This window comes from Leopardus geoffroyi, chromosome D1 (assembly GCF_018350155.1).
Source record: "Leopardus geoffroyi isolate Oge1 chromosome D1, O.geoffroyi_Oge1_pat1.0, whole genome shotgun sequence".
NCBI lineage: Eukaryota > Metazoa > Chordata > Mammalia > Carnivora > Felidae > Leopardus > Leopardus geoffroyi.
The window spans coordinates 68,368,366-68,391,961 of NC_059329.1; the positions used below are offsets into that span (position 1 = coordinate 68,368,366).

The following is a 23,596-nucleotide window of genomic DNA, read 5'->3' on the forward strand; positions in this document are numbered from 1 at the left end:
TTAACAAAGATATGAGTTAAAAACAGAAAAAAAAGAGAACTAATAAATACATCTAAAAGTTAATTATTTGAAAAAAAGAACATAATAAAATAAGCTGTTAGCTGATGTAACTGGGAAAAAAGGGGGGTTTTATATACATAAAATTAGAAATGACAAGGAGGAAATAACCAAACTAAGCACTTTTTTAATGATAAGAGTTGACTTTGTACAATTCTTCGCAAATAAATTTTGGAAAAGTAGATGAAATGGATAATTTTCTAGCAAATACAACTTGTCAAAATCAATCCCAGTGGAGACAGAAAGTCCAAACATATAAAATACCACAGAAGAAATAGAGGAAGCAGAAAAAATTTCTCACAAAAATGTCCCAGGCCCAGGCTGTTTCTCAGGGAAATTCTATATTTAAAAAGTATTATATGAAGTGAGTATAACATCTATCTAAACCTGAAAATGATTGCATCAACAAAAGAAAATTACAGACCAATTTATCTTATAAATATCAATAATTAGCAAACAGAATCCAACAGGACATTAAAACATTCATCATGACCAAGTAGAATAGATTCAATATTCTAAAATTCATTAATATTATCCATCATATTAATAGAGCTTAATAGAGCTAAGAATTATATAAGTGTGTATCTAGAAAAATCCAAATTACTACAGTACTAGAAAACAACTACAAACAAAACAATTTAGTACAGTAGGTTATAAAATCAATATATAAAAATCAGATCTTCCCCTATATACAAATAAAAATCAGTTTATATTGGACGAGAAAACCACCTTTGTGAAAACTAAATAAAATTAAATACCCAGCTGTAAATTTAGCAAGAAATGTCCAGGACCTATAGGAAGAATAACTATAGAATAATTCAAAAATGCACAAAAATAACCTTGCATAAATGAAAAGATATAACACATTCCTAGACAGGAAGACTCAATATCAGAAATTTTAGGTCAAAATAAGTTCATAACATGTCATATAGTTCATAAATTTAATATAATCCAACAAAAATATGAGTAAGTTTCTTTCTGGAACTAGATCATTTTTTTATAAAATTCATTTGGAAGAACAGACAAGCAAGAATAGCCAAGAGTTTCCGGGAAAGCCTGAAAAGAGAGAGAGAAATGGGAAAGGGATAACATTGTGAGACATTGAAACATACTCTAATGTCTCTAATTAAAAATGTGGTGGTGCAACATGCATGACCCAGTGGAACAAAATAGAAAATCCAGAAATAGATCCAATTGCATTTGGAAATTTAGTATATTATAAAGGAAGAATCTCAAGTTATTGGGGAAAATGATGACTTTTTTTTTTTTTTTAATCAAAGGCATGGAGCTAACTGAATAGCCATAGAAAAGATAAAATTGTATTCATTGCCCAAACCATGTACCAAGATAAATTCCAAGTGGATTAGAAAATTAAACATATTAAATGAGTCCATACAAGTATAGAAAAAAATATTCTATAATCCAAGAGTGAGGGGCACTTTCCTACCTCTGACTCAACGTTTAGAAGCCAAAAGGGAAAAGATTAAGGAATTTATTACATAAAATAAGAAAAAAAAATTTTAACTTACATGGCATAAAAACACCATAAGGAAAGTAAAGAAACAAATAACACACTTCAACTTTTTCAATTTTTCAAATTTTATCATAAATAAAAGTTTAATATTTACCATATATAAAGAACCTTGAAAAAGAAAGAATGAGAGGTGTCAGTTAAGCGTCTGACTCTACATTTCTGCTCAGGTCATGATGTCACAGTCATAAGATTGAGCTCCATGTTGGGCTCTGCACTGACAGCATTGAGCCTGCTTGGGATTATTTCTCTCCTTCTCTCTCTCTCTCTGCCCCTCCCCCTCTCACTCACACATTCTCTTCTCTCTCTCTGTCTCAAAATAAATAAACTTAAAAAAAAAGAAAGAATGGAAGACTAATAATGCTACAGAGAAAAAATGCTACGAATATATACAGACAATTCATAGAAAACTAAATACAAATGCCTTTATCTACATGAAAAGATCTTGATTGTGCACATAATAAGAAAATGGTAAATTAAAAACACAATAGTATACCATTTTTCACCTATCACAGTGGCAAAAAATCCAAGATTGATGAGTATTCATTTGCCCAGGCTTTGAGAAAACAGGCACTCTAATCATTGCTGGTACAAATCCTACAGAGGGGAATTTGGCAATTTTTAACAAAATAACATATGCATTCTGACCCTTTGACCCAGGAAGCTTACTTCTAGGCATCTGTCCTAAAGAAACACTGACAGAAACACAAAAATATGGACACTTATTTTGTAATAGCAAAAACCCCAAATGTTCATCAATAGGAGTCTACTGGAGAAACTACAGTACATCCAAATAGTGAAATACTATGCATCTAGAGAAACCAGTGCAGACTATCTTTGTATATAACTATAGCATAAGCTCCAGAATATAGTTCTGTACACACACACACACACACACAAATCAGATATGGATTTACTTATGTAGATAATTACAGAAGTATAAACCATAAAGTAAATAAAATCTTGGCTAAAGGGAAAGAAGGAAAAAGGGAGTTTGGGATGGAAGTTGGACTTCTGTGAATAATACCTTGTTTTTTAATTTTTTATAATTTTTTATTGAAGTGGATAGTTGACATACAATGTTATATTAGTTTCAGGTGAAAGAGAGTGAATTGACAATTCTATATATCACACTATGCTCACCACAAGTGTAGTGTTTTTTTTTACATTTGACCCAAGAGACCTACTTCTAGGAAAATGAGCCACAAAAATGTTTAGGTGACTATAAATTATGTTAAATCAGGATGAAAAAACAATTCCTAAAACAAAAGCAAAATAAAATAAATGGATCTGTGCATTGAGATTATAGCCTAGATGCAGAGGTATATTATTTTAAATGGTTTGCAAATACAAAAGTTCATAATAACTATTTTCACTAATCCTATTTTGGCATGATTTTTCTAAAATCTATATAATAAGGTAAAGCAAATAAGCAATTACACTATTGTCATTAAGAACCAATGGGGCGCCTGGGTGGCGCAGTCGGTTAAGCGTCCGACTTCAGCCAGGTCACCATCTCGCGGTCTGTGAGTTCGAGCCCCGCGTCAGGCTCTGGGCTGATGGCTCAGAGCCTGGAGCCTGTTTCCGATTCTGTGTCTCCCTCTCTCTCTGCCCCTCCCCCGTTCATGCTCTGTCTCTCTCTGTCCCCCCCCCCAAAAAAAATAAATAAACGTTGGAAAAAAAAAAAAGAACCAAGACTTTTAGGGGCGCCTGGGTGGCTCAGTCGGTTAAGCGTCTGACTTCAGCTCAGGTCATGATCTCGCAGTTTGTGAGTTCAAGCCCCGCGTCGGGCTCTGTGCTGACAGCTCAGAGCCTGGAGCCTGTTTCAGATTCTGTGTCTCCCTCTCTCTCTCTGACCCTCCCCCGTTCATGCTCTGTCTCTGTCTCAAAAATAAATAAACATTAAAAAAAAATTTAAAAAAAAGAACAAAGACTTTTAGCATACGAGGAAAAGATTCAAAATAAAATTGAAGGGTTAAGCAAAGCCCTATAATCTTAAATTTGGGTTGAAAGTATCAGTATAAACTTATAATATATTTTCTCTTTAAGAGGGATTTCCATTTCCAAGCTTGGACACCTTTTGTTTCCAGAAAATGATGACTGGGGACATCGTCATGTCAGAATTCAGGACGCAACTCAAGAAAGAGGTTCACATTCACTGGCCAGAAATAAAAAAAAAAAAAAAATCAGCACAAAAGAGAACAACTACAATGGATTTAAACACATGGAATATGTTTAAATTCATAAGTTCCTTCCTAATAATAGCATAAAACAAAAAATCTCAGTGGTTACCTCTGGAGTATTTAAGGGAACCAACCCACTATTCTGAATGCAGGTAAGTAGAGGGAAAAAATCAAACATTCAACCTATTTTTCCTGATTAAGCTATGTCATAAGTTATCTAAATAGTTAATGAGGAAAGAGTTCTCTCTATCAAAATAGTCCATGTAATAAATGATGAAGGAATGACAGAATTAGAATGCCGCCATTTTGCAAATCCCCAAATGAAGTCATGAATCTGAACAATGATTATTAATGGCTGTTACATCACAAAAAAGAGACAACCAGTCATGTGTGCTGGCTGACAGAAGCACATGACAATACTTACAATGTAGTCTTGCAAAGAAAGAAAGAAATCTGAATCGGACCAAGTCACTAGGTCTAGCTGCCATTTTATGGGAAATATAGGGGACAAAGGAGCAAGGTAAATGATACCAGAGATACGCAGTCCTATCTAGAAAACAAGAAATGACCTGGTCTCTTCAACAAATGACATAAAAGGGAATAAAAAGAAAGGCAGGGGAATCTATAAATTGCAGAGATAAAGAGAAATATCAACCACTTGCAATGTATGAATCTTATTTAAATCCTAATTCAACTGGAAAAAACAGACAATTGTGGAAATTTGAATACTGGATATTCAATGATATTAAGGACTTATTAATTTTTCAGTGTGATAGTGTTAATACTGTTCTTTTAGAAAGCTCTCATCATTCACAAAAGCATACAGAAGTATTTACAGATGACATTATTTGGGGGATGTGTTTTAAACACTCTGGCAGGGGGAGGGAGGGGTACAGATGAAACAAAAGTGGCTGTGAGTTTATTTTGTGTCTGGGTAATAGGTTCATGAGGGTTCACTGTACTATTCTGCCTAATTTTGTGAATTTTTCAATTTGTTATAAAAACTGTTTAATGCAAGAAGTTCATAGATTGGGTAATTACTATACATTGGTGAAGGTAGACCTTTTGAAAGTAGAGAACTGAGCAGGAAAATCCATTAACTGCAGATAAGTCACTCAAAATGTATCCTTTCTTTTTGTCACTTTAGGCAGCCTCTTTTTCACTGGGGCTGGATTAGCTGTTTCACAAATGCTCCACACGAGTATGTATGCCCAGAAAACTCTCCACCTGGAGAGGCTACTGCACCCTGGGCCCAGGCCACCTTCCCAGACTACACCACCTTTTCCTAAAAGCTGCCCTAAGTCATTCTGCCTAGGCCACAGTCATGCGGTGGGCACACTGCTGCTCCAGTAACATACCTAGGACCCTCAGGTAGTTCAGTCCTTCTCCCACCATGAAGTTCCCTCGGGCCAGACCTGACCATAGAGCTCTTTCCTTCTCTAGGTTTTAATCATTACTTTTTCACCATTGTCTCTGTTTCTTGAGGTCCGTTTCTATCAAAATCATGCACACACACACACACACACACACACACACACACACACACACACACAGTAACTAGTAGTCTCTTACAAGAATAGGCACCAGTGCTGGCTTCAGCAGCACATGTACTAAAATTGGAATGACACAGAGAAGATTAGCATGGCCCTTGCACAAGGGTGACATGCAAATTCGTGAAGCTTCCATATGTAAAATTAAAGAAGAGGCACCTTATACCTATCATCTGCTGTGTCAGTCCCTGCTTACCCCTCTGCATTCAAATACTCACAATGACCCTGAGAGGAGCTATTATTATCCTATTTTACAGATGAGGAAATGGAGGGAGAAGCTTCACCAAAACTGCACAGCTTGTAAATGGCAGAGCTGGGATTTAAATCCAGGTCTACCTGCTTGCAAAGCAAGTTTATTTAACCATAAATTGCCTGAATTGCCTTCTTTAGCAGCAAAGTGGCTATTCAATCAGTGCTCGCTGGGAGATACATGAATCTAACTGAGAAATTCAGGCATCCTGCTCATGTCTTCCCTTTCACAACTTCTTTATGTCCTAATGTCAGGCATCCCTTTTGCTCCCTGGACTGGAGGGGCTGAAGGATGCTTTCCACCGGGCCTGGAAGAGTATAAACACATCTAGCAGGAGGCCGCTGCCAAGCAAACCATGCTCCCCCCAGAGTGCAGACAGGATGAGGTGGCTATAAATAATCACAAGAGTGTGAAGAGATTCCCTCCCTGGACTCCCTCTGCAAAAGGTTGATGGTAATTGATGAGGCTACAGGGACATGCCAATCCTTCTGCTCTTAGAACCAGGTGTGGTTATTTACAGAAATGTCACTTTCCCAGCCCTCCCTCCCTATCTCTGCCAGAGGCTTGGAGATCAGCAAATAGCAATTTATTGCTGCCCCAGGGCACACAGCAATGAGGCACCTATATGCTCCACTGTCTACAAACCAGGCTCAGGCTCCTGCTCTGGCTGAGAGATGCTTCCTCTTTGGAAATTTGGAAAGACAGAGAGATCACAGATTTGCCCCCTTTCCAGGCAGAGGGCGGTCAAATGAACCATATCACAAACCACCAAGTCAATAAAATCTGGAGTTTCCACATTGCCCAGCTCATAGTGGGAGAAATAAATAGACCACTGGAAGAGAAGTCAGATGAGTGGCTACCAACCCCAACTAGGCCATCTGTTAGCAATCGATGTCTGAGCTCCAGTTTCCCAACTGTAAAATGGAGGCTAGTCTTCTGTCACATGCCAGACACAAAAGGTTTTTGAAAAGAATACATTAAGTAATGGAGTTAAATGACCTGTATTGTGTGAGACCTTCATGATCATAGTCATTATTATAATGAAGTCCTATAAGCCCCTATTAGGAGTGTCCATGATAGGTTTCAGAAAATAGTTTGCACTTGTTCTGCTCTCATTCCCATGGCCTTGCTGGTCAGCGGCATGAGCAAAGTGGAAATGCAGCATATAAATTTGATTTCTCACAGCATCCGAATTGTAGATGAAGATCATTTTGTTATAACAAGGTTTACACCAAAAAATAAAATAAAATCAATTTCACAACTAAATAAAAATGCTTTTGGGAATAAGAGAGCAGAGCTACATCTCAAGATAGCCCAAGCTGGCTGAAAGTTCTACTCTGAATAACTGGATCTCAACCAATAATGGATGGAAAATTGTCATGCTCCTTCCTTGCTCAGGGTGATACCAAAAGACCACACCAAAGGCTCCCCACTGCCAAGATGTCCAGGATGGCCGGTGCAGATAGAGGCCAGAGAGAATGATAAGCAACAGAACACCTCAATCTGATGTTCCAGCTTTCTTTTGGGGGCTCCACTCTAGTGCCTCTGCCAACAGTATCCCTAGGAAGTAGCTCACACAGATAACCTCTCTTAGCCCTGCAAAGTGGAAAACTTGATCTGTAAACAACAGAGCTGGTATTTGAATCCAGATCCATCCACTTTCTAAGAACCATAACCTGCTCCCAGCCTATATAATTGGACTCCCCATTGCAGGGGAGTCCACTTAGAGTCAACAGGAACTATATCTTATTCCCTTTATTCTGACATCGCCTTTAGCCATCTGGCCCTTTTGTGCTTCCACAGAGCAGGCTTGTACTTGGAAAGTAAAGCCCCAGAGATGCCCCCATCTAAAAAGGATATCAGGCTGAACTGACCAGGGTAGTTTGTCTCTTGGTCAGGAGGGGAGTATTTTTCCTTTCCTCAGAAGTTTGAACCCCAAAAAACAATCAATTGAAAACATGTATAAAAAAGCAACTTAGTTTTATTTCTCTCCTTAGGAGTAGGTGTTTTAGAAAAAGTTCTGACCGTCTGATTTTGTGTTAGGATGAAGAAGCATAAACAATAATTTTTATAAGCCATAATAATAGTTAACATTCATGAGTACTTTTTTATTTAAGTGTCAAAATTTATGCTGAGTGATTTACATGAATTATCTCAAATGATTAAACAACCTGCACAAGATTCTTTACCCCTATTTACAGGTGAGGGAGAGAGGCTCAAAGTGATTTACCCAAGATCACACAGTAGAGAGGCAGCTTCAGTTCAATATGCAGATATTCTGAGGTAAAGCCCCACACTGGTTACATAGGCTCCAGGCTTTGTTCTACAGAATCTATTCAAAATCCTTTTTTAAAAATCCTTTCTTTGGATAAACAAAATGTGGTATATCCATACAATGGTATATTATTCAGCCATTAAAAGGAATGAAGTGCTGATATGTGCTACAACATGGATGAACCTTGAAGATGTCATGCTAAGTGAAGTAAGCCAGACACAAAAAGACAAATATTGTATAATTCCACTTATATGAAATATTTATCATAGGTAAATTCATAAAAATAGAAAGTAAGATTCAGGTTACCTCTGGAGACCTGAAGGGGAGAATGGAGGAAGAGGAGAATGGAAAGTTATTGTTAATGGGTATAGAGTTCCTGTTCAAGGTAATAAAAACATTTTGGAAATACTGGTGATGGTTGTACAAGATTGTGAATGTATTTAATACCACTGAACTGGACATTTAAAATAGTTAAAATTCCAACTAAAAAAATTTTATGCCATATCTTTCTTATCTATTTGCCTTTCAATGGACACTTAGGTTGCCTTCATATCTTGGCTATTGTAAACACTGTTGCAATAAACATAGGGGTGCATATATCTTTTCAAATTAGTGTTCTTCATGTTCTTTGGGTAAATATCCAGTAGTAGAATTACTGGACCATACGATATTTCTATTTTTAATTTTTGAGGAACCTCTATATTGTTTTCCACAATGGCTGCACCAGTTCGCATTTGCACCCACAGTGTAGGAGGGTTCCTTTTTCTCTATATCCTTGCCAACACCTGTTATTTCTTATGTTTTTTATTTTAACCATTCTGACAGGAGAGATCTCATGGTGGTTTTGATTTGCATTTCCCTCATAATGAGTGATGTTGAGCATCTTTTCATGTGTCTTGTCGGCCATTTGGATATATTCTTTGGGAAAATGTCTATTTGAGTCCCTTGTTCATTTTTGAATTGGATTGTTAAGGGTTTTTTGGTGATGAATTAAGTAAGTTCTTTGTAGTTTCTGGATATTAAATATATCATTTGCAAATACCTTCTCCTACTTGATAGTTTGCCTTTTGATGGTTTCCTTTACTGTATAAACCTTTTTATTTTGATATAGTCCAAATAGTTTATTTTTGCTTTTGTTTTCCTTGTCTCAGGAGACATATCTAGAAAAATGTTGCTATGGCCAATGTCAGAGAAACTACTGCCTTTGTTCTCTTCTAGGATTTTTATGGTTTCAGGTCTCACATTTAGGTCTTAAATACATTTTGAATTTATCTTTGTGTATGGTGTGAGAAAGTGGTCCAGTTTCATTCTTTTGCATGTAGTTGACCAGTTTTCTGAGCATCATTTATTGAAGAGACTATCTTTTCTCTATTGTATATTCTTTCCTGCTTTGTCAAAGATTAATTGACCATATATTTGTGGGCTTATTTCTGGGTTCTATATTCTGTTCTATTGATCTGTATGTCTATTTTTGTGCCAGTACCATACTTTTTTTTATTACTACAGCTTTGTAGTGTATCTTGAGATCTGGAATTGTGATACCTCCAGCTTTGTTTTTCTTTCTCAAGATCGCCTTTGCTATTCAGGGTCTTTTGTGATTACACACAAATTTTAGGGTTATTTTAGTTTTGTGGAAAATGTTGTTTTTATTTTGACAGGAATTGTGTTAAATCTGTAGATTGCTTCAGTACTGTGGACATTTCAACAGTATTTGTTCTTCCAATCCATGAGCATGAAATATCTTTCTATTTGTGTCATCTTCAATTTCTTTCATCAATGTTTTATAGTTTTCAGAGTACAGGACTTTCACTTCTACAGTTAAGTTTCTTCCTAGGTATTTTATTCTTTTTGGTGCAATTTTAAGTGGCGTTGTTTTCTTAATTTCTCTTTCTGCTACTGCATTATTAGTGTACAGAAATGCTACCAATTTCTGGGCATTAATTTTGTATCCTGCAATTTTACTGAATTCATTTATTACTTCTAGTAGCTTTTTGGTGGAGTCTTCAGAGTTTTCTATGTATAGTATCATGTCATCTGCAAATAGTGACAGTTTAACTTCTTCTTTACCAATATAGATGCTCTAATTTATTTTTCTTGTCTGATTGCTGTGGCTAGGACTTCTAGGACCATGCTGAATAAAGGTGGCAAGAGTGGACATCCTGTTCCTGATCTTAGGGGGAAAGCTCTAAGTTTTTCACCATTGAGTAAGATGTTATCTGTGAGTAACATAGATAACCTTTATGATGTTGAGGTATGTTCCCTCTAAACCAATTGGTTGAGAGTTTTTATCATAAGTAGATGTTGAATTTTGCCAAATGCTTTTTCTGCATCTATTGAAATGATGATTTTTAACTTGCTTGTGTTGATCACATCGACTGATTTGTGAATATTGAACCACCCTTGCATTCCTGGAATAAGTCCCATTTGATCCTGGTGAATGATCCTTTTAGTGTATTATTGAATGCAGTTTGCTAATATTTTATTGAGGATTTTTGCAACAGTGTTCATCAGGAACATTGGCCTACAGTATGCTTTTTTTGTGGTGTCTTTGCCTGGCTTTGGTATTAGGGTAATGCTGACCTTGTAGAATGTATTTGGAAGCATTCCTTCCTCTTCTGTTTTTTTTTTGGGGGGGGGAGGGGGTAGGGGTATAGTTTGAGGAGAATAGGTATTATCTCTTCTTTAAACATTTGGTAGAATTTACTTGTGAATCCATTTGGTCCTGGAGTTTTATTTTTTGGTAGTTTTTTAATTATCAGTTCAATCTCATTGCTAGCAACCAGTATGTTCAGATTTTCTATTTCTTCCTGATTCAGTTTTGGATGATAGTATGTTTCTAGGAATTTATCCACTTCTTCTAAGTTGTCCAATTTGTTGACATATAAATTTTCATAGTATTCTCTTACAATCCTTTGTATTTCTGTGGTTTCAGTTGTTACTTCTCCTCTCTCATTTATGATTTTACTTATTTGGGTCCTTTTTTTTCTTGATGAGTCTGGCTAAGAACTTATCTGTTTTATTTCTCTTCAAAAAACCAGCTTTTGGTTTCATTGATTTTTTTTTTATTATTTTTTAGTCTTTGTGATTTATTTCTCCTCTGATATTATTTTCTTCCTTCTACTCACCTTGGGCTTTGTTTATTCACCTTTTTCCAGCTCCTTTAGGTGTAAGATTAGATTGTTTATTTGGGTTTTTTCTAGTTTCTTGAGGTAGGCCTGTATAGCTATATATTTCCCTCTTAGAACTGCTTTCACTGCAACCCAAAGATTTTGGACTGTTGTGTTTTTACTTTCATTTGCTGTCATGTATTTTTTTTTTAATTTCTTCTTTGATTGTTTCATTGACTCATTGGTTGTTTAGTATCATGTTGTTTAGCCTCCATATGTTTGTGTTTTTTCCAGTTTTTTTTCATGTGATTCATTTCTAGCTTCATACAATTGTGTTCAGGAAATATGCATGCTATGATCTCAATCTTCTTAAATTTATTGAGGTTTGTTTTGTGGCCTAACTTGTGATCTATTCTAGAGAATGTTTTCCATGTTCACTTTAAAAGAATATGTATTCTATTGTTTTTAGATGGAATGTTCTGTATGTATCGGTTATGTCCATCTGGTCTAATATGTCATTTAAATACAGTATTTCCTTGTTGATTTTCTAATTGTGTGATCTATTCATTGATGTAAGTGGGGTTATTAAAGTCCCCTATTAGTATTGTATTATGTCAATTTCTCTATGTTTGTTGATAGTTGCTTTATGTATTCCAGTGTTAGATGTGTAGATATTAACAACTGTTACATCTTCTTAATGGATTGATCCCTTTATCATTATATAATGCCCTTCTTTGTCCCTTGTTAGTCTTTGTTTAAAAAAATTTTTTTTAATGCTTATTTATTTTTGAGAGAAAGAGCATGAGCAGCACAGGGGCACAGAAAGAGAGAGAGAGAGAGGGAGAGAGAGAGAGAGAGAGAATCTGAATCAGGCTCCAGGCTCTGAGCTGTCAGCACAAAGCCCAACACAGGGCTTGAACCCACGAACCATGAGATCATGACCTGAGCTGAAGTCAGATGCTTAACCGACTGAGCCACCCAGGCATCCCTTGTTAGTCTTTGTTTTAAATTCTATTTTGTCTGATATAAGTATTGCTACCTTGACTTTTTTTTTTTTTTTTTTTTTTTTTTTTTGCTTTCATTTGCATGGTAAATGTTTCTTCATCCCTTCACTTTCAGTCTGTATGTGCCTTTGGGTCTGAGGTGGGCCTTTTGTAGGCAGCAAATATATGGGCTTTGTTTTTTTTCTTAATCCAGTCTGCCACCCTATGCCTTTTGATTGGAGCATTTAGACCATTTACATCAAACTCCAAATTTTATGTTATATATAAGTATAACATATATAAATATACATTTAGCATAAAATCTGCTTAAGTTAACCAAAACTGATTTCTGTTACTTGCAACCAAGAATGTGCCTGGATCCACTAAGATGGAACTTACACTCTAGGCCACAATAGTAATGACCAGCCCAAATTACCTTGAAAAACATTTAAAAAAACCAAACAGATGAATAAAAGCTAGAGAGTAGACAATAGTTTGTCAATGTACAGACTAGATTTGGGGATTCTTTTGCATAGGTTATCAAAGGTTGCCCATGCAGGATGCCCATGCAGGATGAGAGGTTGAGTTTTAGAAACATCCAGGAGGGACATTATTTTAACAGTATCCTTTCCAATTTTAAATAGAAAAACATATCAGAGATAGAAACTTTATAGGTCCTCTATCATGCACTATGGAAAATTCAATAACAATTCCATCTGCTGTACCAGAAAGCCCTGATGTTATGAAGTCACAAAGAACAAGGTGGTACCTAGGCCAGACTTCCAGGAAGAAGATGCTTTTCATGGAGCCCACAACTCCTCAAGGTTGGAGCCCACACCCCAGGATGGTGATTACAGTATCTCAAATCAAATAGTCCTTACCATTGTAACCTGGCTGCTGAAATCTTAGTGCTAGGCTAAAGGAGTAAAACCAATTAAGTTGCTATTCCTTGCTGTTCCAGCTGTGCCCCCCCAATCCTAAACTCTCCCTCCAGGCTGCTTCAATATCTCTAATTGCTCCCCACTGACCAAGTTTAAGTGCGATTGATCCATAACAATAGCTTCCTGACTGGTCTCATTCATTCATCAGGTATCTACTGACTACCAACTATGTGCCTGGCCCTGTTCTAGACCCTAGGGAAAAGTAATGAACAAAAGAGAACCCTCAGGGAGCTAATATTCCTGTGAATCCCATCATCTAGTATCACTCCTCTATAGTACATCCCACACATTAGCCAACAGAGACATCTTTCAGAAACACAGATCTAATCATAGCCCTCTCAGGCTGAAAATCCTCCCCTAGCTCCTCACTCCCAAGGATGAAGTTCAAGCTCCCTGGCCCACAAGACCCTTCTAAACTTAGCCCTATGATACCATACAGCCTCACCTTCACCTTCTCTCTGCCCCAGCATCCCACTTATTGTGAAAAGAGCTTGGCACAAACAACATCAAGAATCACGTGGTGCACCTGGAACTTGTGGGCAAAGGGATCAGCAGGTGTGCCCAGGCCCCTGTCCTCTCGGCATCCTGCAAAAAAGAAATGTTTAGGCTGCAGCACAGCTGTGTGTGAAGTGGGTCATCAGAGGGCTCTACCCTTTGTTGTTTTCCATTTGTAGGGACCAAATGTGGAAGTGGCTTTGCTCTAAGTAGAGGGAAAAATAAACATTTAGGACTTCAGGCACCAAGGGATACAGGCTGAGGTACCAGGTGTACAGAGGACTGCTGGGAGGTGCCAGCTGCCTAACACCTTGAGACCCTGGGAGCCCCCATTCCACAGGAAACTGAATTAAGGCACAGATAACTCTCAGGAGAGAAGAGAGTTTATCCAGGTCTATGAGAACTGCAGCCTTTCCTGGGATCAGAGATTCGTTCATCCTAGTTCCCCTTACTGGAAAGCAATTCAGAGACAGCCCCTATTGTCATTTATTCACCAGTTCCACCCGTCTCCAGCCACACCCCCATCACAGCATGTATCCCATCCCCAGACACACCACGCATTCTAAACACTCTGGTACCTCCATGCCTTTATACGTATGCTTCTTGGTGCCTGTGGCACTTTCTCCCCTCTCTGGAGAATTCTTTCCACAGATGTCAAACACAGCATTGACAAAGGAAGTGGTTCTACATGATCATTCAAAGCCTGACTTCTTGCTGAGACCTCTGATCACCCCTATACATATATACCATTTCACGCATTGGGCAGAATTAAATTTGTGCCCCCTGGGAGTCCTGCTAAATTCTGCTTATTACTATCTATTTCTTTTCACATTGTCTCTCCACTGAATTATGAGCTCCTCAAACGTAGGGTCCATGCCTGTCATCCCTATATTCTGCCTGCCACAGAACATGTTTGTGGAAGATAGAAAACTGGAGTAGAAACACCATTTTACTGCTCTGGAGTCTTAGCACATGTTGTTCCCTCAGCTCTCCCATCACGTCAAATGACTGGCCCCTTCTTATTCAGTAGGTGTCAGCTTATTCATCATAAACCAATACAAAATAAGTCACTTTCCATGTGGCACCCTCTTCTTTTCCTCCATAGAACTTTTCATAATTTATAATTTCATGTTCATGGTCTATCTCTCCTGCTTGACTATAAGCTCCAAGATACATAGAAGTGCTTATTTTATTCCCTAGTGTATGATACAGTAGTGGGGAGGTAGGGGAGGAGTAACTTAATCTGTGACCATTTTTTTTTAATAAGGAAGCATATCCGGCCTAGAAAACAGACAGGTTAATGAGACATTCTTTCTCCTCACCTAGTCCTGCCCCATTCCCACCCAACAGCAGTGGTTCTCCACCTTACTGTACAGTGGAATTATCTGGGCAGTTTTAAAAATTACTGACACCTGGGTCACCTCATCAGGCATTCTGATTCAATTATCAAGGGTATTTCCCAGACATGGTTAGGTTCAGATGCTGCCCAGCTGATTCCAATGTACATCCAGAGCAGGGAGTCACTGTCCTACAGTAGGGGTTGTTCTCTCAAGTTTTTAATGGCTTTATGGGGCTATGACTGCCAAATCTGTCACCTGAGATAATTTTTGGCACCCAACAGAGAGAAGCCCACAGCTCCTCTGGCCACCGGAGTACCAGCACCTACGCTCCTTAGAGCAGATAACGTGTGCAAGATATAGTAGGTTCTGATGCTCCACCAAGAGGCCCCCAATAAGCAGATGGGATTGAGCAAGCAGACCTGGTGTGCTGCAAAGAGGAGCTAAGGCAGTAGTTCCTCAGGAAGTGGCTAACAAAGCTGGATGGTCATCCATCCATGGAGAACTTTGTTTCTTCATCCTCAAATGGGTCAAACAGCCTTTCCAGGAGGATAGCTCTCCAGCCAGATAGTTCTCCCTGGCCCTGCAAGTAAGAAATGGGCCACAAGACTTGTGGCTTATTCTCAATATAGTCCTCATTGTTTCCGCATAAACATTTTAGAGTAAAGTTATCGTCAGGCCTATGTTTAGAAAGACAGCTCTGGGTTATCAGTACCTGTCATTTATCAAACTCTCCAAGGTACTAAAACATTCATTTTGGCTGACATTCAGCTATTTCTCTATAAGCAGGTGAAGTTAGATTTTCACTTATCAAACTCTATTCATTATTCTAATTTAATTTCTCTGCAACCAGAGTTAGAGCTTTTTTTAAATGGAAAGTCATTCTGACCTGAAAGACACAATTGCTTCATACCATCACGACAGGTCAATTTAAGAATGCAAGAGGCTGATAGCATAACTTCCAGGCTCATTTCCAAGAGCCGAACCTCCCTGCAGTGGTCTGGGGCCTCTCGGGCAGTTTGCTGAAGTTGCAAAACTCCTCTGACTGTTGCCATATAGATTCAGGTAGGAGCAACATAGCCAAAGAAATAGCCCCAGAATACCGGGTGGCTCCTGCTGTTTTCTCTTTCTGAGCTCAGTTGAAGATGAGAAAGGCGGCTACTCCAACTGCAGAAGACATGGCTGTCCACGTACTCTGTTCCCAAAGCCTTCCCCCAATCCATTTCCCCCTGACTCGGCCTCCAGTCAGCTCAGTTATGCCACTCATCTCCATCCTTCACCCTCTTGGTCCCTCGCTCATCAACATCAATCGTGGCATTGAAAGCCATACTATCCCACCTTGTACCACCAAACTTCATCATTGGTTCAGCCTGATGATAAATAAACTCTCATCCATCTTTACTTACAACATCCTATTAGGTGGATGTTGCAATGACTAGTTGTCTGTGCAGTAACCACTCTCCCTTCTGCTCTGTTGGGGCAGCCAAGTGCCCAGCTAACTGACTCCAGGGGTCTCAACAAGAGGGAGGTAGCCAGGGCTTCTGGGAAGCCACTTTAAAAAAGGCTAACTCAGCTGAGTGAACTTCTTTTATCCCCACACCCTTTCTCTTCTTCCTACTGGCATGTTGATGTGACCACTGGGGCTCCCCAGCCCTAGCCACTGACTTCCAGACTTCTTTTAAAGTCAGAAAATAACCTGATAATGTGTTTAAGCCATTGTATTTGAGTTTCGGTTCCTAGCAGCTCTGCTACTGTGATAAAACCCAAGAGACTGGAAAGTAAGACCTAGAATGGCCTTCCCCAGCCTTAGCAGATGTTTCTTTGGGAACACCCTCTCCAGCACTGCATTCAAATAACCATTAAGTGTGTCCATCTTCCACCCGAAATAGTGAGTTCCTTAAAGGCAAACACTCTTCACGTATTCACAATTATGGAGCAGCACCTAGCACACACCTGGCACAAGGCAAGAACTGTGCAAATGTATGTTGAATGAATAAACAGAAGCTGCACTGGGGGTCTAGTGTTGATTATTGAGTTTCTGAAATTAGCTAATTAATGAAGTTATGTACCATCAGCCTTATATAGAGGATACCACGATTTTAATCAAAATGCAAAATAAACTAGGCCTCATGGTCTCTAGGCAGTGGTTGTTGAATTGCTGCCTCCTTGGGGTGAGAAGAAACCCTTCCTGGGCATTAAAATATTCTGCCATGGTTAGTCACTCAACAAAAAAAATGTGGTATTTACTGAAGATCTTCTAGTACTTGACAGTTATCCTTATATCTGCTTTGTAAAGTAAGTGTCCTCATTGCCCCATTTTACTGGTGAGAAGCCTGAGGTCCAGAGGGTGAAATGACTTTCCCAAGGTCATGTGCCATTCCATAGTAAGGCAGGGATCTGAACCCAATTGTGTCCACACTATTCCTACATCACCTTGCTGCTTTTCTACTTCATATCGGTTTTAGCACTGAGGTTGAGATGGTCCCAGTTCCAAAAGATAAAACACAATGCGCCGATGGTGGCCTAAGTTTTTCACTCTATAATTTCTAGGCTCCTTTAACCCAAGTGAAGAAGTGGTGGTAGGGAGGGAAAAGGGCCACAAGCCACTGGCAGGCTGACGCCCCAGAGTTCCTCCTAAGACCTGAAAATGTGTGCAATTGCCTAAATTAAAATCAATATGCTGCTTGGCTGGAAGGCTGCACAATTGTTTTTGAAGCTGGGTATATTATGTTCTAAATGTTTAATCTGGCAGAGGCCATAAAAGACGAGTTCCAGGCCATTTGGAGCTTATATTGCGAACAAGATGGTCTACGAGGCAGCTAAAACCAAAAAAAAAAACAAAAAAAACAAAAAAAACTGACAGCAATCCCAACAGAGTGGCAAAGACAAATTGATCTGGTTCTGACATGGATGCTAGGCGGCAATTTGGGGTGAAAGAGACTTTGTTGATAGGAGAAAAGCAGTGATAAAAGCAAAATGGTCAGCTGTCAGACCTCACTTTCTAATGCATGGGGAGGCTTCCCTGAGATGGCAAAGAAATCAATATGTCTAAGGCAGACGTGTTGATTCATGGTGCCAGACAGTCAAGAAAGGCAATCCTACCCTCCAGATGTTAATAGATGACCATTTAGCATGCTTAAGTCTGATGCACTACAGGCCCAGAAGGACAGATCCTCCCAACCCAAAGCCTGCAGCTGAAATAAGCACACATATAGTTTCCTTAAGGAATCCTCCTATTGAAGGCTTCCTGACCGGGGGGGGGGGGGGGGGGGGGGGGGGGGGGGGGGGGGGGGGGGGGGGGGGGGGGGGGGAGTATAGTATGGTGGTTAAATGCACAGGCTTAAGTGTTGGATGTAGATTAAAATTCTAGCTCTCTTATCTACTCAGGACATACCGCTTTGGAACCTATCTGCCTAGGTCTCCATTTCCTCATCTAGTGGACTCCTTATAGGAATAAAAGGAGTACCAGTCTACCAGCAACGAGGTGAGAATTAAAGGAGATAATTGGCACAGCCTCAGGTATATAGTAAGTGTTGAATAAATGTTACCTGTTAGTATTAAGGTTCTCAGAATGTACAAGAGTATGGACCAAGTATAGCAATATTTAAATGCCAGAAAATGTCACAACTTGGCCTCTCTTTTTTGTACTGCAGGCATTAGGTACATTCTTGGCAATGCATGGTGTCTGGTATCTCTTGGTTACTCTTATGCCAAAGGTTTGGCATTAGTATTTCAGAGCAGGGCAGGGCTTGAGCCTTGAAACAAACTCATTGAAGTGTACCGTGGGTTTATTAGATTGAATCCTCCTTCTGGAAATATCCTCAGGGGATGAGGGCCATCATAGATTGTATACTTATTACATGCCAGACACTGTGTCAAATACTTTACCACTATTCACACTAATTTCTTACAGTTCTGTGAACTGAGACACAGAGAGGGTAGAAAATTTGCCCACAGTCACACAGCAACCTTGGGAGGCAGAAACCATGGTTTTTCCAAATTCAGATTTCTAAATTCAGTATTTTTTACCCTACATCACAGCTGTGTCTTTATTTATAGAAATACAAATAAGATTGCAAAGGAAATGTTTAGTTTGCTTATGAAAGCCAACAGTTTTTAAGAGTCTATAAAATTACTTTAATTTAACCCATCTGTCTACAGAAATGTACCGCAGTAACTACAAATGTTGTTACCTGTTCATTTGAAGAACAAATATGTAAAATTTCTACTTGTAATACTATGTTATGTCAATAGTGTTCATCACCTAGTTTTTCACTTGAGAATTATCATCTAGTGGTAGAAAATACTTCTACAGAAAAGTGGGTTCAAATGCTCGTTCCACCATGCACCAGTTCTGTGGTTTTGAACAAACTCCTTAATTTTACTGAGCCTCTATTTCTTCATTATGTAAAAGGCAGTTATTAATACTAATTTCAGGGTCACTACAAAAATTAAATGAGATAATATGTATTAGGCACCTAGTACAGTGTCTGGTACTCCTAAATAATGGGAAACTATCATTATTCCCAGGAAATAACCCTTCTTTAAAATATTCTCCAATCCAGACATACTACTGTTCAAATAAGCAAATTTCACTAAACACAGATGTCTGATAAGCCAGCAATTCCATTTGCAGGAATCCAGCCCAAGGAAATGCTCACAACTGCAGAGAAAGATGTATGTGTATGACAATATGAATTACATAACTGTTTATTTGTAATAGTGGGAAATGGGAAACAACCTATATATTCATCAAAAGAGAAATGGTTAAATAAATTATGATTTATCTATATCAGGACAAACTTCTGTAAAGAGCCCAAGAGCAGATATTTTCAGCCATCCAACCTATGTGGCAACTACTCAGTGCTGTTGCTGTAACACTAAATCAGCCATAGATCATATGTAAAATAATGGACCTGGCTATGTCTCAGAAAACCAAAAACCAAACCAAACTCTATTTAGAAAAATAGATAGAAGGCCACATTTGGCCTCAGTTGGTTTCTAACCCCTAAATAAATGGCTGAATACTACATAACTATTTAGAAAATAGTAATAAACTAGACCTACATGTACTAGAACAGAAAGATATCCACAAGGACTCCTACAAATCATAAGAAAATGGTAAACAGTACAATAAAAAGTGGGAGGAGAATATGAACAGGCAATTCATAAAAGATATAATTCAGATAGTCAGTTTGAAAAGTTGCTCAACCATCTAATTAACTTTTCCAAAAGCAAACTAAAACAAGAAGATCCAATTTGCACTCATTATATCTGAAAAAATTAAAACATTGACAAAATCAAGGGTAGGTGATACTATAGAGAAAAGAGTACTCTCATACACTGTTAGAACAAATATAGATGAGGACAATCACTTTGAAAATATCTCTGGCAGAGTCTATTAAAACTGTAAATGTGCATATCCTATGACCCAGCATTTCCTCTTCTAGGTCTATACCACAGAAAACCATGTTCACATGTGTGTATTCAGAAAGACCGAATAATGAAACTAATGGAAGCATTATAAAAGCAAGGAAATGAAAATAACCTAAAGATCCACCAATAACTGAATGGGCAAATATAATGTAATACATTCACTCAACAAAGTACAATTCAGCAGTTAAAAGGTGTAAACCAAATTTATGTTCATAAGGATAGAAAGATCTCAGAAATACAATGCCAACTTTCAGAACAGTCCTCACAGTATGATACAATTTATGTAAGAACATGGACACAAACAACAAACTATACACTTGCTTTGGGTACAGGTACATGTGTATAAAGGTATTTAAAGAAAGATCTGGAAGGATATGCACTAAACTAAAACAGTAGTTATCTTGAGGCATGGGAGAGAAGATTAGAAGTGGTGGCCCAAGGAGACTTTAGTTTTATCCATAATATTCTAACTTTTCACAAAGAAATAAATATGTATTATCTCACAACTGAAATAAAATTTTTTAAATGTTCATGGTGTATTAACTGAATAACCAAGTTACAAAACCATATATATTAGATGATGGCATTTTATTTTTACAATTATTACATGTTGTTGTTGTTGTTGTTGTTGTTGTTGTTGTTGTGTGTGTCTGTCTGTCTGTCTGTCTGGAGGGTTGTATATCAAATAGTTAACAGGATTGTACAGCTGTGGAAAGAGGATTGGGGCCTGGAGAAGAATAATATATTAGTCTCCTTAGGCTGTCCTAACAAAATACCACTAACTAAGTGGCTTAAACAAGATTTATTTCTCACAGTTCTGGAGACTGTAAATTCCAAGATCCAGGAGCTGGCAAGATCTGGTGAGGGCTCTTTTCCTGGTTTGTAGACGGCCACCTCCTTGCTGTATCCTCATGTGACTTTTTCTGCAATGTGTGTGTCCCCCAGGGAGGGGGGGAGGATCAAGGGGAACAAGTCCTATGGACACTAATCCTATCTGATCAGGGTCCTATCCTTATGACCTCATTTTAACCTTAATTAACCTTAGAGGCACATTTCTAACTAAAGCTACACTTGGGGTTGGGGCTTCAACATATGAACTTTGAGGCAACACAAAAATTCAGTTCATTACAGCTACTTTCCCTCTGTTGATGAGAAAGTATGGTGTGGAAACCATACTGCAGCTGGAGCTGGCTAAGCTCTAACCCTACCTGTGGCACTTCAGAGCAGCATGGCCACGGAAAGTCAACCTCAGTTTCTTCTTCTGAAAAATCATATTAAATCTGTTATTTAATATGGTACTTACTCTGTGCCAGGTACTCTGCTAAGAACTTGATTTTATATGGCTATCTTCCTCACTTCAACCCTATGAGGTAGGATCACATCCCCATTTTAGAGATGAGGAAACTGAGATGCAAAGAAGCTCTGTGACTTGCCCAAGTTGTAATGCAAAACTGTTGAAGACCTGGTTCCAGAGACCACAATCTTGAGTCACAAGCAATACTCTGAATGTAAGTTATTGTTATTTTCACTTCATATAATATGTTCAAATATGTTTAAGTTTTATAATCCTTGAATTTTATAGAGTATATGTATGTGTGTATATATATGTATACCTACATGTATGTACATATACATGTAGTATCAGTTTCTTATTGCTGCTATAACAAATTGCCAACAAACTTAGTGGTTAAAACAACAAAATTTTATTTTTAACAGTTATAGAGGACAGAAGTCTAAAATCAAGATGGTGTTAGGGCTGTCTTCCTTCTGGAGGCTTCAGAAAAGAATTCATTCCCTTGCCCTTTCCAGCTTCTAGAGGCTACCTACATTCCTGGGTCATATTCCCTTTATCCATCTTCAAAGTGCAACATTCCCACCTCTGACTCCATCACCACATCTCCTTTTTCTGACTCTGACTCCTCCTACATCCCTCTTATAAGGGCTTCATCATTATATTGGACCCACCCAGATAATCCAAGATACTCTCCTTAGCTCAAGACCCTTAAATTAATCATATCTGCAAAGACTTTTTGCTATGGAAGGTAACACATTCACAGCTTCTAGGGATTAGGATATGGTCATCTTTGGGGGTCATATATTAGATGGAATGTACACACACACACACACACACACACAATTTAATGAGGAAATCTGATATATTAACTACATGTTATACATATAACATATGTACAACATATACATATAACATACATATATAATGTATATATTTGCCTTCACAGCACATTAGACACAAAATTTTTTCACTGGAGACTTCTGAATGCATGACTCTAGGCAGAGAATCCAAACTCAAAAGCATATTTTTGGAATTTGCCATGTAAACCAGGTCAAGATTCCATTTCTTCCCCAAAATGCCCAGAGGTCTTTCATGCCTCCCATTATTCTGTTTCTCATTCTCTCTGCTCAGAAGAAATCTGAGCTCAGGACAAGGGAATCTGGCTGAGTCTCCTACTCAGGAGATGAGGGCCCCAGCAGGTCAGGTCTTATGTTTGTCCACAGGTCGGGAATTACTGATCTAATCCATCATAGCAGGTTAGAAAAAAGTGGTGACTAACTGGACACACAAGTCTCCTGGGCCCCAGAGCACTGCAGATATTTGCTTTGAAACAGCAGGACAACTTGAAGAATCCACCTCCACCAGAAGGCCAGAAAAACAGATTCAGACAGAATCAAAGGGCCACTTGGCCAAGGGCTGGGTCTGTATCAGTTCTGACACAGTTCTCTGACACCTCCTTGCTCAGGCTTTGACAATGTCACCTAAAATAGCTTTATTCTAACCAACCTAAGCACTAAACCTTCTACTTCAGGAAAGAAGAGAGCTTTGTGGTTTTCCTGAAAAATCCTTGCATCTGGTGCATCTCTGTAAGAGCCTCAGTGGTGCCACTAAGTTGATTCTGTTTCTTCTTGAAAACATTCCCTGCACAATCCCATGCATTTTAATTTCCAATCAGCAATGTTTTGTCAAGGTAACCACAGTGCTACCGAGTGACAAGTCTCAGCAGCTGCCGTATGGACCCTCAATTATCTCCTGGCTGAGTCTGTTTCAAGAGACCATCTATTGTTCTGAGTTATACATGCTTCCCCCCAACCCCACTGTGCAGCTAGCTTGACCCAGCTATGTGTGAGCCCCACCAAGACCTTCCTTTCCTTTGCTTTGATTTTGGTCTGTGCCAGACCCTTTCCCAGTAGTGAGAGATAAATGTGGTAGGTTGGTAGATATGGTCAATGCATAAACTATCACTCTAGCTGCACTGCACAGGTGAATCTAGGCCACAACAGGAAAGCATGGGGGCAGAAGGTGAGAGGCCAGAGGATCCAGTCTCTCTGCATGTCCTATTGTTGCCAATTGGTCAAGGGAGAGTCAGGTGACCTCCAAGTGCCATATGGAGAGTGAGCCTTGAGCAGATAGATACAATGTCCCTGTCACTAACCC

At 38.7% G+C, this 23,596-nt stretch overlaps 1 protein-coding gene and 1 non-coding gene across 2 annotated transcripts in view; one reads left to right on the top strand and one right to left on the bottom strand.

The window, feature by feature from the left end:
• The window catches only part of LOC123600471, a 121,226-nt gene that overhangs the window by 20,404 nt on the left and 77,226 nt on the right, over positions 1–23,596 (bottom strand). The gene's annotated exons all lie outside the window — the stretch shown is intronic.
• On the top strand, positions 5,358–5,464 carry LOC123602759. The gene has a single exon (XR_006714538.1). It is a non-coding gene; the product is annotated as a U6 spliceosomal RNA (small nuclear RNA).